Here is a 21,736-nt window from a genome sequence, read left to right as displayed (position 1 = left end):
AAAAGACCCTGAATAGCCACAGCAATCCTGAGAAAGAAGAGAAAGTAGGAGGGATCTCAATACCAGATTTCAAGCTGTATTACAAAGCCACTGTTCTCAAAACAGCCTGGTACTGGCACAAGAACAGACATATATTATAGATCAATGGAATAGAATTGAGAACCCAGATATCAACCCAAATCACTATGCTCAGTTAATATTTGACAAAGGAGGCATGAACATACAATGGAGTCAAGACAGTCTCTTCAATAAATGATGTTGGGAAAATTGGACAGATACATGCAAAAGAATGAAACTGGATCACCAACTTACACCATACACAAAAATAAACTCAAAATGGATACAGGACTTAAACATAAGACAGGAAACCATAAAAATACTAGAGGCATCCACAGGCAGCAAAATCTCAGACATATGCCAAAAGAACTTCTTCGCTGATACTTCCCCTAGGGCAATGGAAGCTAAAGAGAAAATAAACAAATGGGACTACATCAAAATAAAAAGGTTTTTTACAGCAAAGGAAACCATCAACAAAACAACAAGAAAGGCCTCTGTATGGGAGAACATATTTGCAAATGTTATCACTGATAAAGGTTTAATCTCCAACATCTACAGACAGCTTATACAATTAATAAAAGGAAGATAAATGACCCAATTAAAAAATGGGCAATGGATCTAAATAGAATCTTCTCAAAAGAAGACAGAAGGAAGGCCAAGAGGCACATGAAAACATGGTCAAAGTCACTAATTATCCGAGAAATGCAAATCAAAACAACAATGTGGTACCATCTCACACCTGTCAGAATGGCCAACATCAACAAATCAACAAATGACAAGTGTTGGGGAGGTTTCAGAGAAAAAGGAACCCTCGTGCACTGCTGGTGGGAATGCAGACTGGTGCAACCACTGTGGAGAACAGTATGGAACTTCCTCAAAAAACTGAAAATGGAACTTCCATTTGACCCAGTAATCTCACTCCTAGGAATATATCCCAAGAAGCTAGAAACATCAATTAGAAAGGATATATGCACCCTTATGTTCATAGCAGCACAATTTACAATAACTAGGATTTGGAAACAGCCTAGGTGCCCATCAGCAGATGATTGGATCCAAAAACTATGGTACATTTACACAATGGATTATGCTGCCATAAAAAAGAAAAAATTCTCATCGTTTGCAGCAACCTGGATGGAATTGGAGAACATCATGCAGAGTGAAACAAGCCAGTCAATGAAAGAGAGACACCACATGACCTCACTTATTTATGGATGATAAAGAACATTATAAACTGAAGAACCAAAAGATAGATATAGAGACAGTAAAGCAACAAGCAGACTGTCAAATTAGAGCGGGGAGGTTGGGGAGATCTGGGGGAGATAAGAGATCAATCGAAGGACTTGTATACATGCATATAAGTACAATCAATGGACACAAAACTCTGGGGAGGGAGAGTATGTATGGGAGCGGGGAGCAATGGTATATGTACAAACATAATAATTTATTAAAAAATATTAAAATAATAATAATAAGATGCATTCTGATTTCAGATATGAAAATGGGAAATCAAATAGTGCATTTCTGGGTCAGCAAAATACATTATGAATTGATTTGCCCCTCTACAGTGTAAGCCAGGGGTAGGGGAAGGTCCTGCCTGCACGCTGTCTAAGGCTCATAAAATCATTTGGTGTGGCCCTGCCGACACATTAGGGGTGAGGTAATGAAATATTTGACCAAATATAGCAGCTAATTTTATTTATTTATTTATTTTTAAATATATTTTTTATTGATTTTATACAGAGAGGAAGGGAGAGAGATAGAGTTAGAAACATCGATGAGAGAGAGTCATCGATCAGCTGCCTCTTGCACACCCCCTACTGGGGATATGCCTGCAACCAAGGTACATGCCCTTGACTGGAATCGAACCCGGGACCCTTAGGTCCCCAAGCCGACGCTGTATCCATTGAGCCAAACCGGTACCGGCTATAGCAGCTAATTTTAAGTTGATAATTTTGTAGGGCCCCAGAATGATGTTATACATATCCAAATGGCCCTTGGCAGAAAAAAGGTTCCCCATCCTCTAGTAAGCCCTCTGAAGGCAGGGACTTTCTTTCTTTTCTCTCCTGTTGCAGCCAATGCTTGGCTCACAGTAGGTGCTCAAGAAAGACTTTTTGGATGAAGGAATGACATCCATCTCCCCCTTGCCTCCAGTCCCTTAGGCCGGGTATAGCCTTTGCAATAAATAAGGTGAGCATGTAACTGAGCACTTACCTACTTCCTGCAACAATCTAGAAATGTCTGATCCTCCTTGCTTCCCTTCTTCTCCCCCACAAGTCTCTCAAGACAGCCACCAGACTTGACTGAAGGAGGAGCTTTTCAGAGCTTGATCCCAAGGCTACCTTCCCAATCCTAACCTATTGTGCTGCTGGTTAGCTTTCCTGCAGACGTGGATACCTGTGAGCCAAAGACTTAAGGAAATGAGATGGAAGGTATGTAAGAAAGAGTCCGTGGACATCTACAGAGATAACATTCCCGTGACTTAATCACATCGGATTTTTCAGAGTCTCTTCCAGCTTAGATGAGAAGATTTCAAACCCTTCCTTTCATTTTATTTATCAGCCTGGAGGGGACTGGTAAGTCTCATCTCCATCACTCTTGAGTGCTCGTACTAAGGAGATAACACTTCCTCTTGGTGAGTTAAAGGCTATCCATGCAGAACCCTAAGCATACAGGCACCCCACAGAAAGCTTTGAATAACAGCTTTTGGGAAGGACACAATGATTATCATCTCATTTCACTTTGCATAGACGAGCCGAGGTTTGCCACTCGGTTGACTAATGAGTTTGCAAACCACTGGACTAGACTAAATGTTACCGTGTAGTTGGAAGCTGTGAGGATTAGGCAATTGTGGCATATTGTGTGCCAAGAGGTAAAGGGTAGTATATAGACAAAGTAAAGAAGACTTTTAATAGGAGGAGACAGGGGCATGTCTGTGAGCAAAGGAGTGCAGCCAGAATGGGGAGATGAGGCAGGCAGGACAGTGGAAAGCTCTGAGCAGAGCCAAGGGTGGGGACAGGGTAGGGAAGAAGTCTTGGCACGTGGGCCAATGACAGGAAACCTGAAACTGCCAACAGATTTAAGATGGCCCATGCTGAGAGACACCGGAAGCATTTTTCAAGGATAGAAGGAATGAGAGAATATTAAACTGAGTTATCAGTGCTTCCAAGAGACCCTGGGAGTAATTTCATGAGAGAGGCCCTGACATTGCAAAAAGTCTAAAATAATTCTTTGCTCGGCTATTCACTGTCGGGAGGATGATGAAGTGGTTGCCAGAAATAAAAGATAACCAAAATATGTTGGGAGGTTTTAACAGAGCAAAATACCTGCATGTGTAACTATGGCAAGAGCAAGAAAAATAAGAAGTGAAGGAAAGAGGCAAAATGGAGCCATAGCGAGGGGAAATTGAGGTTATTTGTTTCCTGATGTTGTACTGGGACTTTCTACAATGCAATCGAGCTTGAAAAGCCACCTTCAGCCTTGGAGCCAGGGCTGATACCTACCCTCAGGTTTACAGAGACATGGGACCCAGAGCTCTCAGGGAGCCACAGCCAGGCCACGTCCACTGCCTTGTCCTGTGAGTCCTGCATCTCTCCACTGCCTGCCGAGGGCCCCTTCCCCCCCAGTCACTGCTCCAACATGAGTGCCCTGCTTTCCCACGCCCCTCCAGGCTCCTACTTCAGAGCTTCAGAAACCCCAGCGCATGCAATCATTTCACGAGACAAAAGGAGCACTAACGCCTAGACTGATTCTTCTCAGCATCTCCCAATTACCTCAAAGGCAACATCTTGATTCGGTGCTAATATGCTTCAGCTCCTCTCTAAGCCTCGCTAATCAACCCTTGGCACAGAGAAGGCTCAGGCCCAGGCTCAGCGCAGATCGCAGCACCTCTTTGCAGGTCTGTTGTTTCTATTGCTATGGTTACCGTCCTTCTGCAGCAAAGCGTGCTGGTTTTCCCTTTGCTCTGCTGACACAGTTTTCCTTGCACAGAAGTTGCTTAGTGAAAACAAACAAACAAACAAAAAAAAGGTCTCTATTTAAAGAAAAAGATTGAGTGCATCAGTAGCAAGCACACCTAGGCCCGCAGGCTGACCCACTTACCTGTTTTGTCAATCGAGTGTCACTGGCGCCTGGCCAAGCTGATTCATTTACAAACCCGGCTCTGGCCGAGATGTGTTCACGGCCCAGCAGCTGAGGGGAGAAGCTGCGACAGACACCTTGTGCCCTCAAAGCCTGAAAGAGTCGCTCTCCGGCCCTTCACAGAAGCCATGTATCCATTTACTCCTGGTGTGTGCAGGTGTGGGCAAGCGGAGACTGTGGCCTGAGAATGATTTACATTTGTGAGCAGGGAGCCATGGTCAGGAACTGGGGCCCCGGGATGAGACAGCACCAGGTGAATCCCAACTCCCTCACTGACCATCAAGTCCCTTCTCCTGGGCTTCTCGTCCGTAAAATGGGAAAGCAGGCCCCTTGTCTAGAAGGAGATAATGCAAAAAGGCACAGGCCCAATGCCTGGCATAGAGCAGACAGCCAGATGTGAGATCTGGAGGGAGGAGGAAGAATGAAAAGGGGTTGCTAAGCAACACCTGATGCTGGAGTTGGCAGCAATGGCCAAGGGACTGGGGCATCAATAAACCCAACAAAATCATCTTCTCTGAGTTGCCCTAGAATCACTAGTAAAATGTGCCCATCACAGCTGCCACTGGGACGTGGAATTCAGGGGAGAGGGGGACAGGAGAAGGGGACCGTGCAGTGTGTGGACAATGGACTCCTGCAGAAGTGAGGAGAGCATCCACCAGACACAGAGTGGAAAGTAAGAGCCCAGCAGAGATGGGCAATGAGAGCGGAGGAGCAGGAGAAATGCCTGGGGAGCCACAGAAATGGGAGGGAGGACTTTGCACTTCCCCTAGATCTGGGATCGAGCATGTCTACCAGCCAACAACTGGGTTACAATGAGACCCTGTGGTCTTTTCAAGCGAGAACTGTTTGTGTCCTTAACAAATGTGCTGTGAGAACAATAGGCACAGGTAAGACATGCTGGCCTCTGAGGCCAGAGGGACAGATAGTGAGTGACGGTGAGGAGCAGCCCCTGTAAGGCCGTGGCCCCCTCCTGGCACTCCCAGGGAGCCCTGGGGTCTTCCTGATGCAGCTGCTCCTTCCCACACCAGACACCAGCCAGAGGCAGAGGGGAGGCGACCCCCAGGGCAGTCACTCTCTGCAAAGATGAGAACCTCCACCCTCTGAGCAGATGCTCATTATAACCGCCCCCACCCGGCTGTCACCCGCTAAAAATAGGCTGTGTGTGCTCTCCTCCCACACGGGAGCTGAGTCTGGGGAATAATGCTGTTTTTAGCCCTGGTGCAAGCAGGAGGACAGACTCCTAGACGCTCGGGACCCGGGTCTGTCTGCACAGGAATTTGCAGGAGCAGGAGGGCCCCACAGTGATAAATTCCTCAGAACATCAGGGAGGACCCAGCTCCCCTGTAAGCTCAGTCGTGGGGCTCCGTGGGGTCCGCAGGTCTGTCCTGCTGTGGAGACGCGTGGGGACACGGCCCCAGCAGCCTGATGGCAGAGGGCAGGTTCTGCTCAGCAAAGAGCACCGTGGGGCAGAGCTCACCTGGGTGGATACTGCTCCCTGGAGACTGTTTCCACCTTTCTTACCTGCGGTTGAATCCCCGCCGCGCTCCTCGCGTCACTGGCACGCATGTCTTCTGAGGGTCAGGGACACGCCTCAGTGGCTGTTCCAGCCCAGCTGGAGGCAGGTCCGTCTCCACGGCCACAGTGTCTGGCTCACGGTCAGCTGCTTCCCATCGGGCCCCTGGGAAGGGCCATCTTTGCTCTCATCGCTGGTTTATGAGAGAAGAGAACATCTCAATCCAGGCATTTGGCTCAAAGCCCCTCATTTTCCCTGCAGGTGGATCCCAACGTGAACCTGAGCACAGCCTGTCTCAGTCCATCGTAAAGACACAGATCCTGCTCTTTCTCACCTAGAGTGGAGGCCCAGCCCCCACCTGCCGGATCCCAGCGCCGCCCTGCATGCTCTTGGGAACTCAGGTATTGCGTGTTCTTCTCGGGGATGGTGGGGCAGGGTCTAGAGGAGAGATTGCACGTCGAGAGGGAAGGATGGAGTCTGGAAAAGAAGGAACCCCTGGGTGAAGGGTTTCTGCATTTTGCCCTTCTGGAAGCCAGATAGTAGAATACTGAAATGTCACCTAAGAAGGTCAGAGTAAAACCGGTCGTGAGTGGTTGTCTACAGGTATCAGGACTTCAACTGTTCGATTTCTGAGAGCTAGGCCTCTGGAGACAGCGTCTCTGGATTCAAATACCAGCCCACTGCTTATAGCTGTGTGCCCTTGGACAATGATTTACCCTCTCTGTGCCCAGTTTTCTCGTCTGTCAAACAAGGATGATGGCAGTGCCTGCTGCATAGAACCAGTGGCCAAAGGACTATCAGCTCCATGTCGTTTTCTGCTGGGACCAATTCTGCCTCCTGAGTCAGATATTTCCCGGTGGAAACACAGGCAGAGAAGGATGCTCTGAGGTCACCCTCCTCATCGTCATCACCATCAACAGCTTCAGGCATCACTAAGCCCATGGCAGGTGCTGGCCCATGGCCCCCAAGATGGAGGCCCCTCCCGTTTGCAGAGCAGGTGCCTTCTCATTCACCGTCCTGGCATCAGCTGAGCCTGCAGGCTGCCCCAGCCTCCTCCTGGTCTGGCATTGCCCTGTGTCTATGTCATTCTCAGACTTATTGTCCATCTCTCCCACTCCAATGTAAGATCTAGGATTGCAGGGACACTGGCACTGCTGTCACCACAGCATCCCAGCACCCAGTGGGTACTCCGTGACATTTATAGGATAAATGACGAATCACAGTGGTGCAAGTTGGGAGGAGGCGGGGGGGCGGGCAGTGTGCCTTCATTATAGCAGGCACATGTAATAATGTCACCGTTATAGCCTGCAGGTCCACAAGCATCTGCAACCCCCGAGAGAGAAACACAAGTCTCGACACTGAGCCAGAAGAAGAGAGAAAAGGAGAGATTTAAGATTTAAGAAGGTGTATCTCCCAGTGTTGAACAAGAACATATGTTTCCTCCTGGTCTCAAGATAATGGAGGGCACTCCAAAGAGAACAACCTAGAAAACATCGGTGCTTTATCCTGAAGACTAGTCAAGTGCCAGGGAGTCTGTGGAAATGGAGGCTTTGGGATATAATTTCTTTAAATTAAGGAGCAGAAGGAGACAAGGCAGCAGACCCTGAGCCCAAGAGCTTTGGCAGGTCCATTTGTGTCTGGCCACCTGATGGCAGCTGGCAGAGGGGGCGCAGCTCGGGGAGCGGGGCCTCCCTTTAGCCCCACAGCCCTTTCTGCTCCCCGTTTAAGGATAATCAGCCTCCCTGCTGTCTCTCCAGAGCTGTTAGAAGCAAAGCTGCCAATTGCAGGCTACATCTCAAAGCTCCCCTACAGCAACCTCCCAAAGCCCCGATTCCAGGGGGGCCTCTCGACCTGATTCATCTGTGACCCCAGTTGGGACCTCGCTGAGGACAGTGGGCTGACAGTCACAGGATCCTTTCAGGGTGTGAGACTGGGGTTCTGAGTGCTGTGTGCGTTACCTCTCTTCATCCTCACCTGCACAGGGTCCTGTCAGCAGCCACCTGTCACAGGGTCCTGTCAGCAGCCACGTGTCATAGAGGAGCCGAGTCAGGCTGGGCAGGACCCACACTCTCTGGGGCCGATGCCGCAGGGCCACAGAGGCAGGTCCAGGCCCACACGTCTGACCACTGAGCACTGACCGTGCACTGACTGTGGCCTCGGGGACAACCACAGACATGGCTCCAGATGCCTCTGTCCAGGAAAAAGTCCTGTTCTTCAGGCGGCACCCCTTTGCTCATTTTAACACTTCATGGCATGTGCACCAAGCTGCTTGCGTGTCTGCTTCATCCCAGAGCAAAGCCACGCGTGTCATCCTTCTTGCCCGCTTATCCAAAGGAGAACTATCGGCGCATGGTTAAGCAACTAGACAAATTGCCGCCGTTATCTCTTCCTTAGAACACTCAGAGGCCGCCTGACTGACTTCCACTGACAAAAGTCTGATTAAATCTCCTTGGTTTCCAAGGTTACGAGCAGGCAGCCCTCGGGAGTCGGCAATTACACCTGTTTATGTTCTCCTACCTCCCAAACCAGCCCTTTATTCCCGAACACGCACTCTTAGGCACCAGGCATTCCTATAAATTACACCGTACAATTATTTGTAATTAAGGGTGGAAATGGGTACCTTGCTGAAAAAATGAGCCCCGTTTTGCCAAACTAAATCACACCTATGCCAGCGCGCCGGTCCGGGGAGGCCTCGTGGCACACAATTAACTTCCTTCTGACTTACGGGGAGTTTATGTTGCCGTTTTTCATAATCATAATATCTCAAAGCGTATAAACAGTTTTTCTCTAATGTAATTGCATTACTGCCAACAAGACGGCTTGGGTTTAACTATCAACTCGGGCAGAATTAACCACCGGTGCGTATTATGTGGGTGACGCTGGAATTTTGTTAGAAAATCCATGCACAACTGCCTCCTCTCAGGAGTTGAGGATGATGATCCCAAGACCTGTTTTCCCTGCTTTTCACATTTCTCCTTCCCACATGGATTTGTTTGAGACACATTGAAAGCTTGACTTCTACATCCCTGATATACTCCCATCTGCTCCAAGCCTCAACCCACACGCAGCCAGAAGGTGCTCAGAAAAACCAGCTCCGGGTGCCTTTCAGCCTCCGATGGCAAAATAAACTCAGCAATTCTTTGTGTCCCTGGGTGTAAGTCAGGTGTTTCCACAGACTGCCTCTGAGAGAGGCTAGAAGGAACAAAGGTAGCTTTTCTGAGGAGGGATGCCAGGGGCACGAGAAGAGAAAGGCTGCCTCTGACCGCTGTGGTTGGAGAAGGACAGGAGCTGGAGAATGAGGAAGCCGAGGTGCAGGACTCGTGATTTCTGCTGAGGCCCATCCAGGCCCAGCTCAGTCGCAGCTGAGAGACTTCTTGGGATGGGGGGCATCTGTGCCCCTGAGGCCCCTCTCCTCTCCCAGGCAGTCACTGAGCTCCCCAATGAGGCCAGGAGTCCCCATGTACCTGGAAAACTTAGACCGAGGCTCTGACCGGAGCTTGCTGTGAATTGTGGGAAAGACACTGGCCTGAGGGTGCTTTGTGGCCCCTCCAACCAGGTGAGTGTCTGAGCTGGTGAGTCAAGTCCTCACCTGGAATCAAATCCACAGTACCTGCCCGCAGGGAATACACACAGGCACACACACACATACACACATGTGCCCACAGGTACACACACAGAGGCACTCACAAATGGGATCTGTCCCCTCCTCCCTAACCAAGGATAAGGCATGAAACATAGACATCACCATGTTAGAACAACTGCAGGAAGTAATCAAGTGACACCAAGGCAGGTGAACCCGGGACCACCCCCCCCCCCCCCCCCCACACACACCTCTGTTGTGTGTCTCTTTGCTCTGTCTCCATTTTTGCGTTTCCTTGGTAGGGAGAATGGGAGAGCAGAAAACTGTGGCTCAGTCTGGGGAAGTGAGACCTCAGGCACCTGAGGCCTGAGGAAGGCAGTGCATGGTAATGCAGTGTATTTTAAAGCTATTTGCCCTGTACACACACATGCCCAGGTTTGCCATTTAGGGCAGGGGGCAGGAAGGGATAAGATTGTATATATTTCAGATAAGTGAAGAATAATTTCTTAGTGTCAGTATGAACCAAACATATGGAGCACAGTTGTGCTGAAAATTTATTTCTTGTTTATCTGAACTTGAACTGAGATTTCTATATTTGATCTGGCAACCCTTCTCCTCCCCCTCCCCTTTCCACACACAGGAGTGAGTACCCTTCCTTTTCTTTCAAAGACATCCTATCCCATGCTCTACAGAAGAGGCAGTTACAAGTCAGATCCCCCCCCCCCCCCCCCCCCCCCCTACAGCTTTCTGCCCCGGATCCCTGAGGCGCCTCCACAGACTCTGTGGCCCCAGATAGAAAAATCACAGATTCGGTGAAAGTGTTGGTGTCCCAAAGCCAGGCACGGCTTCACCTGGGTCCAACCCACCTGCTAGCCTTGTGACCTTGGATAAGAGCCTGTCCTCCTCTGAGAGTGTTTGCTCATGAGATTCAGCTTACATTCGAATCTGAATATTTGCACATCTGTGCATGTTGTGATACCCACCCTCTCGCCCCTCCATGTGTCCCTGCTTCTCTCGCTCAGGGCTGTCCCCTCCTTTGGGATAAAGACAGGATGGCTGCTCTTGACCAGGTTCTCTGGGGGGACAGAGAAGAAGGTCGGATGGGCTTTCCTTAAAAGAATCCTGGCATCTCTCCTTGGATTTGTTCACCTGGTAATTAATAGTGAAGGGAATTTCTTACTGCATCTCCGCCTGCCATTACAGAACCACTGGAGGTTTTAATTAAATTAAAGTCATTCATTAAATATGGAAAAGGGGCATGGAGAATGGACTGGAAGGCCTCTGGCTCTGGTGCTTTTCCTTTTTTGTCATAAAGGAGAGAAAGCTCACCAAAACAGCCTGCCCGGTGTGATTCAGTGTCCCAACAGGCAGCTGGAAGGCCAGTGGTGGTGGGCTTGGCTGGTGGCACATTGGACATTTGCATATAAAGGATCGGCCTCCCTCAGACCAAGTTTATGGATGGCAGCAGCTGCAGGCTGGGTGTGAGGTTTGGATATACTTGCTGTCTTGCTTTGTTTTTCTTTTTCAGGATTTCTGAGTTCTCCTGAAACATTAATAACATATTAAATTTCCAAATGTACTGCTTGAGCAATGAGTTAACTCTAAAAAGTCTGGCTTCAAGGATGATGATGATGTGTGTGTATGTGTGTGTTCAAACCTTTGTGTGTCTGCCCAGAATGTGGCTCACAGTCACTGATCTTGAAGATCCAGTTCTTATTGCAGACAAGTACAGAGAAGGCCGAGTGCTATTTGGAGAGAATGGTGGATTTAAGTGTTGAGACCTGCATTGATGAGGCTGGATAGATACTGGTCCTGTCCGGTGGCAGTCATAACCTGTTCTTAACACCCCGTCCTTCAGAAGCTGGGAATTCTTTCCACTCACAGACCACTCCATCTTGAATACTCATACTCTCTTACTATTACTTTGAAACACGAATCCACATTGCCCAGTGGATTGACTCATAGCTTCATCTGACTCAACCGTGCTTGAGACTTAGGTAAATTCTACCCCAGCCCCAGGATCATGTTATGAGCAGCTTGAGTGTGAGAGATGATGGGTCAGGCCATCCCTCAGGGACTAGGAGCCATACCCACGAAGTGTTTGGACAGGTGGAAGCTAGATGTGTTACAGGAATTTCGAGCCATCATCAAATTGGTTATCTGTCACACTGGGAGCTTCTATGCTACCTAAGGTCAGGAATTGGTCTGCAGCAGGTGCTGCGTGTACCTGCTCCCCAGGTGAAGCAAGGCTCTTGAACAGAAGTTTCTGCTCTGGCAAATAAAGTCTTAACCATCAACTAATCTAGCAAGTGCCACGTCCCAACAAGCAGTGGCTGTTTGGACCCAGTCCTTTAGAATACTGAGTTAATGCAGCATTTCCAAAAGCAGTGACCTTAGTGACCTTTGAATACACAAGGTAACTGTACACACCATGTCCATCAGCGTCATTTATCTTAAGGTATGTGTTTATCTTAACCCATGTGAGAAAAAAAATATAAAACACAGACATGCCAGCTCCACGATTACACAGCCATAATGAGTTGAGATTTAATGTTTAAAAGTGAGTCCATCTAAAGAAGAATATCAAATGGTAGGAGGCAAAGGAGGCGTGGTGTCCTGAGATGGCCCAGAACATTTCTGAGGGGGGTGCTAATGGGTGACACTTGCTGAATTACTGGCAGGCCCCTGGTTTGGGCACCAGAGTTTGGTCTGGGGATGCCACACCCTACCCCACAGGAGTCACAGAAGGATGTCAGAGTGACATCACCCCTGGCCCAGCGGGGAGGAAAGGTTCCATCATGGAACGACATAGTGTGTTTTCCTTCACACGTCCCCAGATGGATGTTGAAAAAAACAAGTTTGGGTTGGCCGGCCTGGCTTCATTAAAATGCTCACCACTGGCTCCTTTGGCCCTTCAGGCTGATGTCTTCCAGATTCTCACCTCCCATCCGAGCTGTTCATCTGCATCAGGGCAGGGCTTCGGAGGAGTGGAGAGCACATGACTTGGTATAAAAGATGCTGATTTATAGCGCCTCTTCATTACCGTTGTTTTAATGAAGCAAGTTAATGTCCCCAAGGGGCAGCTTAGCATGTAGGGCTACTTACCCCTAGATGCTGCTGTCATTTAGAGGGATTGTTGAAACTGCACTTTAATATTGAGTCCACATAAATCTTTTGATGGGCTTATGTGGGCAGGGCTGAGCGCATCTAGCAAGTGGGTATGCAAGGGAGCTTATGGGCAAAAGCACCCACTTGCTAATTGCCTCTGGAATTACTAGGATGGAAACATAAGCAGTCAAGACCCTGACTATATGCCCCATAAAAATAAGAAATGGTTCCATAGGCTGTTTGCTTTTTGCCTACACAGCATTGGGAGCTGCTGACTGCAGCAGGTGAATTATTCACCAAGAGGCGGCCCCCCTGCATTGAGGGAGGAGGGTGGGACAGGTAGCCGGGCAGCCAGCCTTTGCTCCTTTTCCCTTCTCAGCTGATGTCTAGAGACCAAGAGAGGGCGAGTTCTCATTACCAGCTGCTTTGTCATGGTTCGTGAAGAGCAGGCAAGGGTTTGATTATGCCTGGAGTGCCCTGGGTTCATCAAATAGGAAATGAGCACTTACTATGTGCCAAGCACTGAGCCACTATGGAGATAACGTGGACTGAAATCGCCCCTGCCGCAGGGTGGTCCCTGGGAGGTGGAGGGAGAGAGTGGACTTGGTGAGGTGGCTCTGGTGGTTGTCATGACTGCTGCCTCCTCCAAGGAGTAGCGAGCATTCAGCTTACTGCTACTGAGCCCAGCCCCCACGGTAGGTGAGGCATGGTTCTTAGCTTCTATTTATATGAATCACCTTATGTAACCCTCACAAACCAAGAGGTGCATAGCATTAGTAACCCCACTTTATAGACAAGGAAACTGAGTTAAGTAGAGGTTAAGCAATTTAACCCAGGGTGTGAATGGCACAGTCAGAAAATGAACCCTAGTTCGTCGAACTTCAGAGTCTCTGTTTTAATCACTTCGCCATCTTGCCTCTCCTCCAAGGAGCTGCAGAAGCTAAAGCCCAATACCGAGCCCTAAAAAAGTCATTTATTTCAGAACCATTTGTCAAAAGACTTTCTTTTCCCCTCTGAATTTCCTGGGCACCTCCTTTGAATAAATTTGAGCTTCTCTTCTGTTCCACTGATCTATGTATTTTTCCTTAAGCCACTACTACCCTGGCTTGATTACTGTAGCTTTAGAGTAAGTCTTGAAATCAGATAGTATAAATCCTCCAACTTCGCTATTTTTGAAATTTATTTGACTAGTCTAGATCTTCATGTAACTCTCATAATCAGCTCATCAATTTCTAAATATGCCTCCTGGAATTTTGGTTGAAATTACATTACATCCTTAGATCAGTTTAGGGAGAATTGCCATCTTAAGAACAATATTAAGTCTTTTAATCCAGGAACCTGGTACATGCTTTTATTTATTTGGGTGTTTAATTGGCAATGTTTTTGGAGTTTTTAGAATATGGTTCTTGTATATATTTGGTTAAATAAACCCCTGAGTATTTTTAAATGTTTGATGCCATTGCAAATGGTATTTTAAAATTTCATTTCCCAATTTTATGGAATTTAAATTGATGTATTCTATTGATCTTCTCTCCCGCAATCTTTCTAACTTATTCTGTATTTCTTGTCAGTTATTTTGTTGATTCTCTAGGACAACTGTCTCTTTTACCCAATCTTGGTTCCCTCCCTAAAAATAACCACTGTGATCTGTGGACTATATCTTCCTTAATTCTTTTTCATATAGTTTCCCCACATATAGATGGAACCATTCAAAAGGCATAATATTTTATCCTATTCATGCAGATGTTATCAAACGGTTATCATTTTTTAACTTGACTTCATTCTTCAACTCACTTTTACTCAACACCATGTCTTGAAGATGTTTACAAGACAGTAATAAAGATATACAAATTCACTGTACGGTTTCCTATAGTTTGGAGAAACCTGTATTGATTTAATTGCTCTTTGGTCGAGGGTCCTTTAGTTCAATTCCAGTTTTTTTTTGTTTTGTTTTGTTTTGTTTTTTCTTTTGTGTGTGTGTGTGTGTGTGTGTATGTGTGTTTTGCTATTCTAAACACTGCTGCAAGGAGGTATCCTCAAACATACCTCCTTGCCCATGGGGGTAAAGTTTTCCTCAGGAGAATTTGTGGCCAAGGGCAGACCAACTGGGTCATGAATTGCATACACCTGACATTTGCAGTGATGCTGCCCTCCCTCTGCCTAGGGCTCCTGGTGAGACTCAGATCCGCAAGGCACCGTGTTAGTCCAAGATGGAGAGGATGTGCATGCATGAGCACCCACATTTGGGGAGGAGTGGATTTGCACTCGGGTGTGATGGAGGTGGATCTCAGGGCCCTCACATAGCTTTGAGGGAAGCCTGTGTCCTCCAGCAGCTTCCTTCCTGTCCTCTCTCACCACCCTCCTCCCCACACTCCTCAGGCCCTGCAGCTCTCCTCCTCCTCCCGCTGTCTCACAACAGGTCCTCTCAGTGGGGAGGAAGAAAGCAGCCTGATGGATGGGTCTGCATGAGATGCTGCTCATTTGTGTTTTCCAAGCTGGGAGATGGAGCACTGGGAAATGCAGGGATGGAGAGAAGCGGGAAAGGGGGGACTGGGGGGAGGGGGGGATCAACAGCCACTGGGAAATGCAGGGGTGGAGAGAAGGCTTCCTCAGATGCCCAAATTTCACAGGTTGCTTTTCAGGGTGCACACATGAGGCTGCCCTCTTGAGACAAGGGGTTCAGTTCCAGAGAGGGTTTCACCCATGACCTAGTGCCTCCTGGGAAATTCACGGTGTTATGGATGGAAAAGATTGGTGATGTCCCACCCTCAGGATCTGCATATGAAGCCCTGGGCTGGAAACCCTTCTCTGGCTGGTTGGAGCTCCATGAGCTTGGCTGAGGCACCTCCCACCTCTCAGACTCACTCTCAGCTCTGAGACAAGGAACCACATGGACATCCATGTCTCTGTGTGTCCATCACTGTCTCCACGGGGGATTTCGGCTCTCAAGCTCCTTTCTTTGAATCTAGTGATCTTCTCCTTTCCCATTGTGTCATCTGGAGAGGTGGGACCTTGAAGTACTTAATTTTACTCCTCCAACCCAATTAATATGAGCTTGCACAGCGACGATGTGTGGCAGCAAAAGATGAGTCATTTATATCAATTAACAGAAATAAGCATATGCTTTGTGCAAACTCACATTGAAGCCTGACCTTGGATCCATGGCGCCCAGCAGAAAATCCCAGGATTAGACTCCCCTGGAGCCCCTTGGAGGAAGTAGGGGTTTGGGTGGTACTACTAGAGTCACCTGTCATACCCTCTCCTTCCCACGAGGTCTCTAGGAAAACATGTCCAGGAATCAAGAGAATGTTCAGGCAAAGCCATACCTCACTCTCCCCAAATTTCAGCTCAGCCACACTAGAATGCTGCATCTACCTTGTCCTCAGTCCACCTGTGGTTTTTCAATGCCACTGCCTCCATGGACTCAGCCCCATCATCCATCCTGGCCTTCCTAGGAAATTACAACTGCCTCCCCCTGGTCTCTTGGTATCTACCCCAACCCCTTTCATTCAACACATACTGCAGTTAAAGTGGGTTTGAGAATGCAAATCAAATCATGTCACATTCTGCTCTGAAACCTTCAATGGTTCCCCACAGCTCTTAGAATAAAATCTAAACTCCCCGTCATAGCCTCCAAAGGTCTGGTCTGGCCCCTCTAGGCGCATCTCCCTCCCTCACCCTCTGGAGCACTCTGCTGCAGCCACACTGACCTCCTTGCTGCTCCTCCAACTTCCTCAGCTCATTCCTGCTCCAGGTCCTTTGCACTTACTGCTTTTCACATCTTTTCCTGTTGGTTCTTTCTTATCTCTCATGTCTCAGCTCGAACGTGTCTCCCCTCACCCCACCCAAGTAATGCTATTTATCCCCTTACATAAATCCAATCCATAAAACATCTGTTGAACATCTCTCTGTGCACCAGCCAATTCTAGGCCCTAGCGTTACAACAATAAACAAGACAGACACAAACCCTGTCTCATGAAGCTACATTCTAATGGGAGGGGGGTACAAAACAGCAAACAGGATTTTTAAGAAAAGACCCCCAAATTGTCAAATGGGGACATGTGGTGTGAGATAGATAAAGAAGGAAGGGTAGAGGCTATCATTAGAATCCAGGTGGTCAGGGTGGGCTTCACAGAGGAAGAGATACTTGAACAAAGACCTGAGAGAGGAGAGGGAGGCAGACAAGTGAGAATCTGGGAGAAGAGTCTTCCAAACACAGGGATTAACAAGTGCAAAGTCCCTGGAGCTGGAATGTGCCTGGTGTCTTTGAAGAGAAGCAAGGGGGCTGCAGGTGAGAGGTCGGCTACTGTCATAGGCCAGTGCAGAGAGGAAGGAGGCAGTGTGACTTTTCAATTAGACAGTGCCCAGGGTTCACCATACTTTTAGTAGCCAGTAAAAAATATTTTCTTTTCTTTGAAAAACATGAAGAAAACAACTAAATATAACCCATGGTGTAATATATTCATCTTTAGATGAACACATTCATTAAATAAATCTTAAATCTTTTTTTTAGAAAGAACGAACCCACAGAGACTGGCAGTAGGACTACGTGTTTGCTTGGACATAGTGGGCAAAAGGAGGCACTTAGAAAGGCCTAGTGTCTCAAAGAATGGGTTGGTCATGTTAAAGAAGGCGGGTGGATACTTAAGACATGGCTGACTTTGTTAGAAGTACTAATGCAGGCCTATGGTTACAGGCTATGGGGTTGAATCCTGGATCTGGGACCATATGGCAGAGCAACCTCGGGCCAGGCTCTTGACCTCTCCGAGCCTCGTGTCCTCCATCTGTTAAAAAATGGGCATAAAAATTGACATCTGCCGAAACTGGTTTGGCTCAATGGATAGAGCGTTGGCCTGCAGACTAAAAGGTCCTGGGTTCGATTCTGGTCAAGGGCATGTACCTTGGTTGTGGGCACATCCCCAGTAGGGGGTGTACAAGAGGCAGCTGATCAATGATTCCCTCTCATTGATGTTTCTAACTCTCTATCCCTCTCTCTTCCTCTCTGTAAAAAAATCAATAAAATATATATTTTTTAAATTGACATCTTCTCTGAGTAGTCATGGGGATTAAATGAGACATTGTATGTGCTCAGCCAAGGATTCAGTATATAATAGGTGCCTAATAAATAGAAGCTGAGTCTCAGATCTAGGAAACCTAAGAGTAGAATTTGAGAGAGATGGTGCGACCAGAGATAAGATGACACTGAAGCTGTGAGCAAAGAGGAGCTGCCCAAGAGAGCAGGTGGGGAGAGTAGAATGGGAGGCAGGATCGGGGGATATGTGACATTAGGGGCCAGGAAGAAAGAGACAGTCAGCAAAGATGGCGAGAGAAGGGGTGAAATCCTGACATTGGGATCTTGGGAAGCCAATCAACTCATGGGTATCAGGAAGTTCAAGGTCATTGCCAGGGTTGGAACCTGCAAAACAGTGCAGAATAAGTGGTGGGGAAAGTATTTGGGAAGAAAATATATAATAGATATCTGTGGTCTTGAGCAGTTTCTAGGCCCCCTCCTTTGCATTAATTATTCATTCGTTCAACCAATACTTACTGGGCTCATTTCATTGTGTGTTAGTCTCAAGGTCACCCACTTGAGCAGTTTCTGGTGCAGGGTTGTTCTGCAACGCTCCTGGTTCCGGCATGTTCTAAGTCTATTTGTCAGCATTCTCTGATCATCTGCTTCCAGGAAATTCCCATTTTGCCTCCTTTAGCCAAATGCAGTTTCTGTTGCTGAAAACTGAACGGAGAGCTCCCATACTTGGTCCATGTGTTTCCAGGAGGGAATGACTCCCACACCCTTCTCTGGGGGTATCATTCGACCAAACAGGCCAATCTAAGCAGCCAATCCTCTCCAGAATGAGTGGTCCTCACTTTTGTCCAGTGAGAGTCCACCTGGGATGTTTCTGAGACTCTCATAAAGCAGGCAGTATCTTTCCACTGGGGTTGCTGGCGTGATGGGAGAACGTTGAGAGATCAGGGATGAGAAATGGAGACAAATCCTAACATTTGAGTTCCTGGAGCCAGCTCTTCCCAAAACCCCTGGCCTTGCCCATTGCTGGGCAAATCACTTCTCCTTTTGGCTTCCGTCAGTTTGAATTGGGCTTACATCTTTTACAGTTAAAAAGACTTGTTTAGCTGAAACTGGTTTGGCTCAGTGGATAGAGCGTGACGCCTGCAGACTGAAAGGTCCCGGGTTTGATTCTGGTCAAGGGCATGTACATTGGTTGCAGGCACATCCCCAGTGGGGAGTATGCAGGAGGCAGCTGATCGATGATTCTCTCATCGATGTTTCTAACTCTCTATCCCTCTCTCTTTCTCTCTGTAAAAAAATCAATAATATATATATATATATATTTTTTTTTTAAAAAGACTTGTTTAATACAAAACCAAAACGCTCTAAAGTGAATGACAATCTCCATGTTTCTTCACGAACAAATGGCTTCCTAGACGAATGTTACAACTAAACGCGAGAACACGGCACGTAGTCCACATTCGCTACTTACCTCCACCTCCCAGGCGGAGTCCACAAGAAGACAAGGAGAGGAGCTGCAGGCGATGTTTTTAAATCAACATTCCAAGGTCAGCGACAGGAGTTTTATGTCCCCTGCTTGCTAAACTCACAGACCTTCCCACACCAGCTTTTTATCACAGTCTTGGGCCACCCAAATTATTCCAAAATAGACATCCTAAATTCTAAGAAGACAAGCAAAGCTAGTGTTAATGAAATGTTTAGTGCCTGTTATAGCTCATATGTTAGTTTTACATCAAATTTATGGGCCTGGAGTGGTACATTTATAATGTATGATGTGTACGTTTTATTACATTGGAGGACTCACATATAATTAACATGGACTGTCGATTTATAGCCATCTCTATAAGACTTGGAGTGCAATTTCATTACTTTTAAATATTTACAGAGCTTTAAAGCTATAGCTCTACTTTACGGTGAACTGTGACATAACCTGGTCCTATCTGTGCCATGTTTGATGACGAGCCCTTGCTTAGGAAACAACCCCAACTTGGGTCCTAGGGGGATGTGAGCAGTGTTCTGACCACCGTAGGGGAAATAAGGGAATTCAAGGGCAGGGTCTGGGAGGGGGAGGACAATCCACAAAATGACCCAGTGAGGGGCAGGCAGGGCTGCCTCAGGATCAGAGGAGACCTGGGAACCACGAAGCACAGAGACTTCGGGGGAAGAAGCAGGACTGGGCTGGGCCTTGAAGGGCAGATGCGGCCTCAGGAGACAGGAGCTGGGGGCAGGGAGGGCGAGGGAACCATGTGACATTATCCACGTGACCAGAACCGTCCCTCTGAAGATGCTGTGGTCGATGTCCCCAAGCTCAGGTGTTGTGCTGCTATCTCTCCATAAATCCTCCAGACATTGTCAGAGAAGAGCAATGAGAAGGACAAAGCATAAATCCACAGAGAGAGAGCCGGCAGTCTCTGTGCGCGGAGGGAGAGCCTCTCTAAACATCTTGTTCTAACTCAGCAGGTGTCAGCGGGCCTGAGGGAGGGCCCTGCTCCGTGGTGGCTCCATTTAAAGCTCCTCCCAGGGACCTTGTCCTGTCATTTAACAAAAGATTCCCACGGTCAGGAAATGTGTGTGTGTGTGTGTGTGTGTGTGTGTGTGCACGCGCAAGCGCGCACGTGCACATGAATGTGGGCATAAATGTGTGTGTGGTTTTGTGAACACTATATATTCATCAATTATTTTATTTGTTCAGGCAATATTTACCAAATACCTACTATGTACCTGGGATTGTGTTTGACCCTTAAGAGTTAGTGGTTAAAATAACAGACAATAGCTAGCAACTAATAAAGTTAACTTTATAATGGCATAGGATTCTGAGAGAAGCTAACTGGGCAATGTTTTAAGATTAATGGGGGTGGGGGGAGGACTGGCTGGGTGGCTCAATTTGTTGGAGCGTCATCCAATACACCAAAGGGTCGCAGGTTCCACTCCCGTCAGGGTGCATACCTAGGTTTCAGGTTCAGTCCCTGGTACACATCGATGTTTTTCTTTCTCTTTTCCTCTAAAATCAACAAAAACTTCTCATCAGGCGAGAATTTTTAAAAAGATTAGTGTGGGGTCAGGGACCTCCTATAGACGGGAGGGTGGTGGAGGGTATCCCTGAGAGGGTGACACTGAAGGATGCAAATCTGTCCAAACGTCTGTGTCCAGGTCAGACCCTGGTCATGGCTCCAAGCACTGAGCTCCAGACACCAACTCGGATCTGCCCTGAGGTCCCTTCTTGCCCCAGGACCCGGGACTGAAGGGAAGCTCTTGCCCAAACCTGCCCGCCCCCCTCAGCCTTTCTCTCGGCCCCTGGCTGCACTGCTTACTGGAAGATGGAAGAAGTCAGCGTGGAAGAGCCAGGGAAGGAGCATTCACACAGAGGGAGCAGAAGCGCACAGCCCTGGGCCAGAACAGTCCTCCTATAGTGAGGAGTAGAAAGGGGCCGGGGCACAGGCAGCCCTGAAGGAGGAAGCCGAGTAACCACCACCCCAACCCCACTCTCCCCTCTGCTGACGCCCGCTGGGGGCCCCCACAGGCTGACCCGACTCAAGGCCACAGAGAGCTCTGCAGTGCCAACCACCTCCATCAGCCTGTGGGTCCCAGAGCAGGGGAGGCGGGGAGAGGGACATGGAGGGCAAAGGGAAAGTGGAGGCCCAGGCCCACAGCCCAGGCCAGGCTTTGGCATGTTATCTGAGTTGGGTGGGGAGACATGGGGGCTGTGAGCAGAGGTGACAAGATCTGGTGCACATGTTTATGGTGTCATCTCACCGCGATGGGAACAGGACTCTGAAGGCCCCGTGGTGGAGGCTGGGGGCCAGAGGGGAGGCCTCTGCAGTGATGCAGGGAGAGGTGACAGTGACTCTGGAGAAGTGGGGGCGGGGAAGGCGGGTGGAGGTGGGCCTGCCTTGGGGCCAAAGCAGAAAAGCCACACTAGGGACTCCAGGGGATATGAGGATGGCTCTCAGGCTTGAACAACCGAGTGACGGCTCCATCGTGTATGGACCTGGCCTGGACGCCTGAGCAAATGGGGGCTTGGGAGACGGGCGAGTTGGAGCTGGGACTGGGACCAAGAGCCGCTCTCACCCTGTGCTGTCCCCTGCAAAGGCCATCTCTGGCCTCAGAAGGAGAAATAACAGGAGAGAGTGAGAAGCCCCAGGATGGCCCTGGGCCAGGGCAGCGGGTTCTCAGGTTTTATTGTCCTTCCATTAGGAGGAAATGCGCTGGGCCTGGAGCAGGTGTTCCCTGTGAAATCAATGGCTCATTAGAGGTCACCTGTGCATCCACCCCTGCCCTGAGAGTCCATTAAAATTGACTGGGACGGAGCAAG

Source organism: Pipistrellus kuhlii, unplaced genomic scaffold, assembly GCF_014108245.1.
Source record: "Pipistrellus kuhlii isolate mPipKuh1 unplaced genomic scaffold, mPipKuh1.p scaffold_m20_p_6, whole genome shotgun sequence".
NCBI classification, from domain to species: Eukaryota; Metazoa; Chordata; class Mammalia; order Chiroptera; family Vespertilionidae; genus Pipistrellus; species Pipistrellus kuhlii.
This window is presented reverse-complemented; position numbering follows the sequence as displayed.